Source organism: Lactuca virosa, chromosome 8 (assembly GCF_052849685.1).
Source record: "Lactuca virosa cultivar CGN04683 chromosome 8, Lactuca_virosa_CGN04683_v6, whole genome shotgun sequence".
Classification (NCBI taxonomy): domain Eukaryota; kingdom Viridiplantae; phylum Streptophyta; class Magnoliopsida; order Asterales; family Asteraceae; genus Lactuca; species Lactuca virosa.
In genome coordinates this window covers 235,505,057-235,516,691 of record NC_136433.1, presented here as the reverse complement: position 1 = coordinate 235,516,691, position 11,635 = coordinate 235,505,057, and the positions used below count along the sequence as shown (strand labels likewise).

At 33.7% G+C, this 11,635-nt stretch overlaps 1 long non-coding RNA gene across 2 annotated transcripts; it reads right to left on the bottom strand.

The window, feature by feature from the left end:
* Positions 1 to 2,983: 2,983 nt before the first annotated feature.
* Positions 2,984 to 5,686, bottom strand: LOC145133102 (uncharacterized). 2 transcript variants are annotated; one of them, XR_013718400.1, is made up of 5 exons: positions 5,414 to 5,686; positions 4,804 to 4,939; positions 4,613 to 4,671; positions 3,773 to 3,941; positions 2,984 to 3,661 (listed from the first exon to the last, which is right to left on the bottom strand). It is a non-coding gene; the product is annotated as an uncharacterized LOC145133102 (long non-coding RNA). The 2 variants fall into 2 exon arrangements; XR_013718399.1 differs by lacking the exon at positions 2,984 to 3,661 and having other exon boundaries at positions 3,678 to 3,941; positions 5,414 to 5,683.
* Between the last annotated feature and the right edge of the window lie 5,949 nt (positions 5,687 to 11,635).

Here is an 11,635-nt window from a genome sequence, read left to right as displayed (position 1 = left end):
ATGTGAAGTATTTGCAACGAGGCTACAACGACGACCTTTTAGCGGCGACGTGTTGCCGCAAAAGGCTTTAGAGGCGACAAGCCTACCTTTTAGCGGCGACGCCTGTCGCCCCTAATGCTCGCATTTCTTGTAGTGGTGTGTTCTCATCCCCCTCCGGTGTTCACTTACAACAGGATTTTTGGTTGATATCTTGAACTTTTTTCTCTTCTAATTCCTCTATTTCAAAATGCACTCAGATCTTTCTTTCAACACATTATTATCCATAAATGCAAATTCGGCTATACAAATGATGGCAATGACCTAATTCTTCACTTCCTCGAACCATTTTTGGGTTTCTTCGTTTATCTTTGACCTCCACCCTTTGATGTCACTTTCTACTTGACTTCCTTGAAATTCTCACAATTTTGGAGAATGCATCCAAACATGATTTCTGCACCAACTATTCTTAACCACATCATCAATTCTAGCCAATTCTAGCTTCGGATAACCAGGAGGTGAAAATTCGAAATGGACTTGGGCCGAAGTCCTGTTCCTCGAGTCGAGAAAAATAGGACAGTAATCAGCATGTAATCTACGAAGGGCCAGGGCGAAGGAATGGGCCAGATTGATGACGAAATGGAGACGTCCTGACGTACATAACATCATATCCATTATCCAAGTTATATTAATATGTTAGCATGGCATCATAAATCTCACCAAAATCGACTTTTATCTTTATTTTATTTTTTCGCGTATTTTATTTTTTTCTTTAATTTATTACTTATTTTATGTTTATCAATCTTGATGCTGTAGTTGTAGCATTTTTCCATGAAATATTGTATCGTCTTTTAGGATATCAAGAAAAGAAATGCTTAATATTATTACACTTACGCATTTGTTTATCTTCTCTTTTATTGTTGTGAAACAAAATAAATATTTTCATAACTAATATAATACAAGTTAAAAACCCTTGCATTGAGTTGACGTTGACGTTGAATACCTCAAACCCGGCGTCTTTCCTATGCAGCTTCCTTTTTCGGTGTGTACTGTGTAGAGTTCGGGCTATATAATCATTATGCACCGTGTTCTAAATCCAACAGATATCTCCAAAATGTATTCCGGCAACACACCTCCACCTTTTCCATCGGCGGCGATACTAGCCATAGATCAGGATCAGACCCAGGTCGTTACCAGCGTAGTTGAGCAAGCCATCGGAGGACCAATCGGCGGCAATCCGATAACTGCTGATATCCATGGTCAACAGAATTCGCTTAATCAGTTTCAATCTGGGACTTTCAGCCGTGGGATAGATTATGTCGATTGGTACAGTGGCGGTGGTCAACCACCGTCTCTTGGAGCTATAAGGCCGGTGGTCATTTCTCAACCTTCGGGAAGCAATGAGATATATAGTGATGGACTACCACCGTCGTTGAACGACTTAGGCAGACGAGAACCATCTCAAACTGGGGCATCCACCGGCCGTGAGGTTGCTGATGCACATGAAATGGCCGGGATGAGTTTGACGCGTAATAATTTCAGGAGGTTATATGAGGATTCATACAGCAAGGGGATAGATGGAAAGTGATCTTTGAAATTTGAATAAACTCTTGATTCTGAGAGTTTGTTCGTTTGTAAGCTTTAATGATTATATTGAACCATGTTCATGTTCCGCGATGATTTCAAGTGAATTGGTCAACCTTTAGTGGGACTTGAAAGTTTATGATTTCAACCCCCAATTGCCTGGTGTTTGATTGAACTCTTAAAAATTGAAACGCCAAAAGTAGGTCGATTTGGATACAATCAATAGTTATTAGTTGTTAAATTTAAAACATTTAAACCTCCAAAACTTTTAATTTTCCACCTAATTAATAATAACAATTCAATAGTTTTGTAATTTATATATACGTAATGATATTTTATGAAAGAAATTGATTAAATCATGTTTATTTTTTTAACTTATATATACTTAACTAGGTTATAGCCGTGGGAACCACGGTTGAGAAAAAAACCATTATTTACAATTTGAAATTGTAATGATTAATCAAAAATTTGCAATATTAGATTATTAGGTGTAAATAAATATGTATTTCATATAACTTATGGTCAATTTACACTTTAAGGAATATAGAAATATTTGATGAATAAATGATATGTTGGAATCAAATGATGTAGTATTAAGTTATTTGTTTAGAAAATCAGAAAATTTATATGAATGTGTATATTAATCTTGTACTTTAAATTCACAGTAATATAAATTGTGTCCATTTAAATCGTATTCATTTTTACTTTCAATTTGACTTTAGATTTAGTTAAAATCCAAAGAAATGGTATATACAAACTCCAACCTTCATTGAAAATTCAATGAAAAATATTTTCTTTTACCAAAAGGAAAGAACAATTATATCTACCAATAGGAAAAATAGGAAAAAAATGACGGTAGTATTTTACTAAAATTGATCCAAAAAACATTTAATGATTATTTACTAAATTCACAATTTCAATATCATTTATCCAAGAACCAAATTCACGGTTTCTTAATATCACTGTTCCAAAAACCAGTTAAGGATTATTTACTAAAATTGACCCTGGTTATAATTCTTTTACAAATTCAATCTACCAGATCATCATTGGTTGTTAAACCCAGTTGACCATTTTAGTTAAAAAAATTGTGTGGGTTGGTTGATTGTTCTTATGAATGAGATATACTAATTTGTTATTATAATGCATATATTAAACAAAATTCACAGTTTCTTAATATCATTGACCTTATCTTACTAAATGGCATTGGAAAAGGTACTTTGAAAGTAAATAGTTATAATTGGTAATATTTTATTTTCACAGAAACAACACATAAAAACAAACAAATATAACACATACAGAAGAACACAAGTATGAAGGGTTACAAATTATAGCAATGTACATTGAAAGTACATTGTTATAATTTGTAATAATCGATTTATTTTTCACAATAAAAGAACTCAAACACAAACAAATGTAAGACACATACATAATAACACAAACATTAATGGACGAAATGAATTACACCAATGTATTGTGAAAGTACATTGTTATAACTAAGAATAATTGTTTTTTTTTTTTTTTTACAAAAAGAGCCATGCAAACAACAAGTTCAAATAATGAACAGAGAAGAAGTCCATGGACTTACCTAATATTGAACTTCTCTGTAGATGAATGGTGGTTTTCTAGAACCACAATAGGTTGATCAGATTGTAAAAAATAAGGATGCTTGAAACGGCAAATGTAAAATGTCAGGTTGTGGTTTTGGGAGGAGACGTAGATAACAATGAAATATATTTGTAATATCATAAATGTAAATTGAGGAATATATTTGTTGAAGATATTCAAATTCTGAATAGAATAAAAATATCAACTTACTATAATTTGTAATTATGTAGCCTGATGTCATAAAAGGGATAATGAAGGAAAATTTTAAAATGTAACCAAATTATTCAGAAATTTTGAATTTGAATCAATATATGGTATCAATTAATAATATAGGAACTACTTGCCAAAATTATCCATAATATTATATTGGAGGGGAAAATAATGAAAAAATGGTCTAGGAAACTGCCAGCCAGATATACTTTTTTTTTTTTGCTTTAATTTTGACCATTGTTCATATGTTACAACTTCAAGTGGAAAGTAGGAAGGATGAATTGTGCTGGAAGGAGAAACAATTATTGAACATAAGTTATTTTAAAATATATCAATGTAAAAACAAAAAAAAAACAACATTTACAATTATAAAAAATACTGCGATTTTAGTTTTTACCGAAAGTTTGGATTAGGGCACACGATCTTGAATGAAAAATATCCATCTGTGAAAGTGACTCCCCTTCGTTAAAGATAGGACTCATGAACTGCATTTGTTTCTTGCCACATGAACATTGAGCATAACACCAACACATAGATATGAGATTGCCAACTTCTTCTTTGAGTCTCTGTAACAAAATTTTTAAAAAGGGTATAATGGTCAACATCACATTATGATAATGGAGTTATCGCTTGGCAGCTTTCATTGAATCTGAAGCCAAGACAAATGGAAACACACTATGAAAATTCATAGGATGCTATAAAAACATCAAAGTAAAATGCTATAATAGTAACCACTTTATGACCAAAAAAATCAAGTAAATCAATGTGATCACCAAAAGCCACGTGAAATTAACCCGAACTAAAATCATGATATAAAAAATTATAGGAATAATATAAACATCAAAGTAAAGTGCTATAAAAATAATAACCTGGTGACCAAAAATCTTGTAAAAACTACCTAATAACAAAAAAAAAATCATGTAAAAAGCACCTGATAACCAAAAAAATCATCCAGATGAACAACATATCACTGCTGAATCATTGATTGCTTGCTAAAAATGTCCAACTAATTAAAGCTTAATGACACATTACATTAGTGATTAATTTCATAAGATAACTCATATGAACTTGAAAACAAAGGTCTAGAAACACAGAAAGTGTATTGGGTCATCCTAATGTCTGAAAAATCAAAATAAATAAAGGTTCCATACTCAGTGATAGAAGACCTTGATGACAGTTTTGGCCCCAAGTTCATAACAACAAAGGTAAAACTGAAACACTCTGGAAAGATCATTACATGTTTTTATCTTGGCCAGAAGTTCGTATTAAATTCTTCATTTTACAATAGCTAGCGGCCTGAAAAAGGATCCCAAACAAATCATAAACCAAGAAAAACCATAAAAATATGTCAATATGACTTTAAATCATAAGAAAGCAAAATAAATAAATAAATAAATAAATAATCAAATAAGAAAATATACAATATACCTATGTTTTTGTGCCTCATCAATAACAACATAACTCCACTAACAACATAACTCCACTGAATTTGGAAAAGAAAGTCCTCATCAATTAATGTTATATCATAATTTGTGAGGAGAACATCAAAATGTAATGTCTGTACCTGCAATATTATCACTCAACACATCAGCATACATGTGAGTCTGTTTGAATTAATTTAGCTCAAGTTCTATAAATTATAAAAATCTTCTTGAAAATTTGTACAACCATCCTTCATTTGTATAAACAGAAAATGTATTTAAACATTGATAAATGCTAATATCGCCGGTTACAAAATCCAAAAAAAAAATGTATGTTTGCTGTTGATCGAATCCTGGTTTATTGGGGGTAAAAATTAAAGTCGGAATCCCAAATTGAATGTCAAAACCTAGTGTTTTTGTAGCGGTGACCGGTACAAATAGTGGTGGTGGTGAGGAGTGGATAATGAATGCAAGAAAAGTGGAGAACACCAAAAACCAAACTCTTTGGATTTATGATGAAATACGATAAAAAAAAAAGATTTTTAATACAAATACACATATGTGAAAACGGGATCTGGACAAGAAAACCTACAAATAAAACTCGAAATTAGACTTACAAGCAAGTGGTGATGGAATTGTCGGCAACAAACGACGGGGACAGAGCGGGTGTAGAAAACAGAGAGAGAAAAGAAGCCTCGTCATTCTCCTCAAATTGAACATAGATGTGTTGCCATTAGCCTAAATTGAAATTTGAAATGTGAGCTGAAATTAGAAATCGGTCAATTAGACATAACTTTATGCATAAATTGAGGAGATATTTAGGGAAACCGTTTAAAGAAATCAATCAATTTATGATCATTTATATCAATTTCAATTATCAATTATCAATGCAAACAGATAGAATGACCGGGAAAGAAAGAGAAAGAAGCTCCAAAAAAACGACACGTGGCATAAGCTCTAGAAAATCCTAGAAAATCGACACATGGCATAAGCAACTTACTCTTTTATTAGAAGAGGTAGAGGTAGAGATAGAAGGTATTATACTCTCAAAGTTTTCTCATAATATCTCTTTACCTATATGTATGTATAATTTCATTTTCTTGCAAATAATACCAATGAATATATTGTCCTAAAACATTTGAATTCTTTTGTAATAAGGTTTGTTATTGATTTAATATATGTAGTCTTTTTATTCTTATTGTTAATCTTTTTTTCACTTTTGATGAAGTTTTTGTATTCTATTTGTGTGTTTTCATGTAGTCTTTTTACTTTCTTATAATAATTAGGATTCTAATTATTATTTCTTTCAATTGAGTAGAATGACAAGATTGCTCATTCTTAGAGCATTTTTTGTTAAGCCCGTGTGTTTATTTTTTTTTCACCTGAATAAATACGTTATATGTTTAAAATATGATAATTGTTTATATAATTACTTTTAATTAAAAAAAGTTATAGTATTATATCAATTAATTAATTAAAACACGTGACTCGAGGTGGTTGAATATTTTTACTCAAATAAGTATTTACATACGCTTCACTCTATATAGTATATCTCTATATATTAATATACGATATATGATATATTCACATGATTCGATGTATACGAGGGCAACGCCTGACCAAGTTAATGGCTGGCAAAATATAATAATTATTAGGATGCAAAGTCACTGTTGGATGTCATGTATGCTTACTCCTTTGTATGTGTCTAATTAGTTGTCTTTCCTTTATAAGGAAGTGAGTGACACCCATTTTATGTAATGATCATTTTGGAGTGTTAGTTTTAGAGAGAGAAATAGCAAGACCCACTTGTACTCTTTCTATCAAAAACTAATGAGAGCTTGAACCAGATTTATTTACTCCATGTGTTCATTATTTGTATGATGATGATCTAATCAATTCCGCATTTGTCATCATAATCAACACCACTACAATTGGTATCAGAGAAGGTGTTCTTGATTTGATTAAGAATTGATCCATGATGACATTCTTGATTTGGTGATTCTTCATGTTCTTATTGATCTTCGTGTTTAGAGAGTGTTTTGTATTCTAGAATTGATCAACACCACTACAATTAAGAATTGATCAACACCACTACAATTGGTATCAGAGAAGGTGTTCTTGATTTGATTAAGAATTGATCCATGATGACATTCTTGATTTGGTGATTCTTCATGTTCTTATTGATCTTCGTGTTTAGAGAGTGTTTTGTATTCTAGAAATCGAATTTTTCCTTGATTTGATCCATAATTCGATTTTCTCTCTCTAGAATACTGGTTTGTACCATTTTCTCTCTCTAGAATTTGGTCCATATTCACTTTCTCTCTCTAGAGATCTCTATGATTATCATTTTCTCTCTCTAGAAAAACGCAAGATCTTATCGATTGATCAAAGATGGTGGATTTTCCGTATGATTCTTGGGTTGTAATCGTTGAAGATGTCAAATACAAAGTCAACGAAAATCAATTTTACGGGTTATTGGTAAGCGGGTTGATTTCATGGGAAACTTTGGTTTCTTATGGAGGTTTGAAGGATGATCATGGAAGATTGATATTTCAACCAATTCGAAGACTGATTGCTTGTTTGGACGTTCCAATGTCATGTTATTTAGGAGTGATAATAGAAAGGAAGGAGAAGAAAGAGATCTGTTTAATAAGCAATTCACTTCTGTAATTGAAAACCCAAATGATCTTCTTGCTCTTAAGTTTGTTGAAGTTGAAGACTATGGAGTTCAATGTGATGTTCTTGATGTTCTTGAAGTTCACGATAAGAAGATTCAAGTTGATTCTCTTGAAGTTGAAAAAGTTTTTTGCTCGATTGGAGTTCAAACTGTAACGCCTGTGTTTCTAGGCTAGGCATTAATATTGACATAATAGTCTCGGTTAACCTTTGTAACTCATTTTGAAGAAATGAAAATGAATTATGTGAAAATTATGTGTTTTATGCTTAATTATTAGGATTTAATTAATTAAGAGTAAAAAATGAGCATCGAAAATAAATATTAGATAAAGTCGATATCTATTAAGAAAGTTGTAGTGGTCGTGACAAGGATTCCGGATATATAAAGAATACCGAAATCCGAGTTATAACGAAGAAGTTATGACATGTCGAAGTTCCGCGACAAAACCGGCACGGTGCCGAATGACGTAAAAAGTGAGTTTTTAATAAACTACTTTTAGCCTTAGTGATCTAAACGAAAGTTGTAGTGTTCGTTAAACCGATAGTATGTATAAAAAGAACGCCCAAATCTGACTTCGTATGAGGAAGTTATGATTTTTCTAAGTTTCAGCTTAGCAGTAGACAGCTAAAAACTCGAATTTTAGATCGATTGATTTTTAGCCGACACAACCTAAACGGGAATCGAAGGTCTCGTCAATAGTAGTACAACGGTAAAAAGACAGACGAAAACGGACGTCAGATGAAGAAGTTATGAATTTTTAACGGATTTCCTGTCCCGGTCTGTTAAAAATAATAATATTAAAATTAAAGTCAAAATTAGCTGACGAAGTCTAAATGAAAGTTGTAGAGCGTAATTTTACCTACACGTGCATATAAAGAACGTCAAAAACGGAGCCCGTATGCAAAAGTTATGGATTTTAGAAGTTTTGGCTCAAAAATCGAGAAAAACACGAAATCCGAGGAATTTCGCATGGACAGACTTCGGCCACGTCACCCGGATTCTCGCATGCATGCCACGTGCTCATTGCTGATTCGACCGAAGGGAGGCCCAACCGAAGTAGGTCGCGTGTCGCCCCGTGTCCGACCTCGGTGAGTCATCAGACGCGTGTCCGAACCGGAGAGTTGTCCGAAGTGCGGTCCAATATAAGTCCGACGCGTGCCCAGGTGACTCCTCGCTTCCGAAGTCGCCTCACCTCGCACCGACGCGTGTCGCACCAGGTGTCCGAGCCTCGCACGTGCGCGCCACCTGCCCCTCGGATCTACTGACATTTGTTCGCTTCTCAGCCCTCGGATCCGAAGCCTCGCCCCTATAAATAGAAGGGTGCGAGACCTCCCGGGTATATTTTGGAAAAGTGTCATTTTACACCCCTAAACCCATATTTCTTCCATTCCAACTTCCCCCAAAGCCCCGGTACTATACCAAACACCCAAAATACGCTCCGAAGTACCCGAAGACCAGGAAAAATTTATCTTTTCGGTTTTGAAGCCCAACCCTCGCAGAGCCCGGTTTCTCAATAAAACTCTTGGTTTTATTAGAAACGATCGTTTTAGGAAACGAAGTGTTGCCCGATTATCATTAAATCAAGTGAGTGTAGTCACTTTCATCTTACACCTAGATATGAAGTATTTTCTATAAAATACATGCTATGTGTAATTATATTAATTGTTTAATTGATGTGACTGTTGAATAGATGTTTTATACAAGTTTTAAACTGTATATGTATTTTATCTACAAATATGTTGGGTAAAACATGGGTAGAAGAAATAGTCGTTGTGGGTTAAAATGATGAGAGACCTCGATGTTGTTGTTGTTGTTGTTGTAGTCGTCTAGCGGTGTATAGATGACGACTACGGATCTTTCTAGATAGTCCAGTGGAACACTAGCAGGTTCACAACTTGTAGGTGTTGATGAACTATATGTTCATTGGCGTACTCCATCCCCCTCATGGTTACCTTTAGGACATGTATGGCTGAGGAGTCCCCTTAGCAGTAGTGTCCATCCCGATGATATTCCTTAGGCTAGGTCCCTGGTGATAGGTGTTTAGGGTCGTAAAGTGAGGATAACGGGAATAGGTAATTAGGGTTATTGTTGATTGATGAATCTAATAGATTTATTATTATTGTGGGTTGAAAACCCTATATGCTCACCAGGCTCCCAAGCCTGACCCACTCAACTTTTTATATTACAGGTGGTGGACCACGAGCATAGTCGGATGATGATGAGAGATTTTTGGATTATAGGCCAGTAGTTGTAAATAACTGTTGTAAGGCTTATAATCTCTTGTTTATGCTTTTGATCTGTATCGGAACATGACATCCCGAGGTTTTGATATATAATGAAAATATATATTTCTTAAAGAAAGGTTTTGATAAACTGCTATCATGTTTTGTTTTGGGGACCAATTCCGCAACATCTTTTAAAAGGATTTCTCTGACTTTATTTTAAAAGCATAAATTAAATCGGTCTTTTCTGGCCGAGAAATTAGGGGATGTCACACAAACCGATGATATTTTGTGTTCTTGTGATTCGTTTGAAGGAATGATTCCTTATCGAAAGCCGTCAATCCAAGAAATTCACAAGTATCAAACTACAGAAGATTTGATTCAAACTTGCAAAGTTGAAGTTGTCAAGAATGAAGTGGTTCTTGAAATCAAATCTTCAAGATGCAAAAAGATGAGAAAGAAAAAGAAGAAGAAGATTAAACGGAAGAACAAGCGGGTTTACTCACAAAAATCGTCAAATGTTGTTGTGAAGCCGAAATCCATGAACCAAATTTGGGTTCCAAAGCAACAATCTCCAAATGTTGCATTGAATTTGAAGTCAAAACCCAAAAGTGTTGATGGTTCTTATGAAGATGTTCTTGGATCGTTGAAGAACACGAAGAACGAGTTGTACAACACGCATCGTGGGTGGTACAATGTTCAAATTGGAGATTTTCTCGTTCCAACAAAAGAACCAAGATCTTCTAAATTTGATTCGTTCGTTGCAAATGGAACTCAGATCGTCAAAAAGGTATCACAATTTCTCAAATGGATTCCAAAACGTCCATGATTTCGATTCGTGTTTTGTGTTTTTCATTTTTGATCGATTTGTCTCATTGGATCAAATCCGTTTCAACCCCATTGATTGATCCAGTTATTTTTTTAGATCAAATCACAAAATCAAAATCATTTTCTAAAAATTCGATTGCTGTTAATCTTTGTAGCCCAAATTCCAAAGCTCATATTCTTTTATCATTTACTGTTCATTCAGCCCAATGTTTCAAACTGTTACTGTTCATCGATTGTATTGTTTGCCCAAACAGTATAATCCATTTACTTTTATCTGATTAAGTCCGACTCAAATTTAAAGTCTGCTTAAGTCGTGTATCTTAATCAAAATCTTGATATCCTTGTATATTTGTCTGTCTCGTTTCCGTATTCTCGTTAAAATCAATTAAACTGGACTTTGATTCTTTTGATTTCGTTTTCTGTGAATCGAAGGATCTATGGTGTTGATTCGAGTCTAACAAATTAGTGTTAGTTGATAATCGACTCGTATTTCTGTTTGGATTTGGAAATGATTTAGATTTCGACTAGTTTGTTGAATCTTGAGTCGAATCGATTTTGACAATTACGAGTTGAATGAAAATTGAATTTGATTGGTACTCAGTAATGATTGGGGTGTTAAATTGTATTTGAACGGTATTGGAGTCAAATCCGATGGATTGAGTGTCGAATTCAAATTCTAGACTGAGTGTTGAAATCAAATGGATTGATTGTTGACTTCGCTTTTCTGATTTTGATTTCGAAGATTAGTCAATCAATCGAAGCCTTGGGTATCTAAGTTGATGATTGATGATTTTGATTTCGAAGGGTTTATAGTCGATGATTTGTTAAAAAAACGAAGGATGGTTTGGAGTCGATGGCATAATAACGACTTTGAAATTGAGTGGGAGTTAGGATATCGATGGTCGATTGGTTGAAATCAGGTTGGAAATTGATTTTGATTTCAAAATATGGGTCATGGATTGGAATCGAAGGTTTTGATGTTTTGGGTTGAATGATCGTAAAAGGAAGAATCGATTTTGAAGGGTTAATTGTTGATTTCGAAAAGGATATCGACTAGGAAATTGCTGGCATTGAATCGAATGATTGTTTGATAACGAATGGAAATGATGATT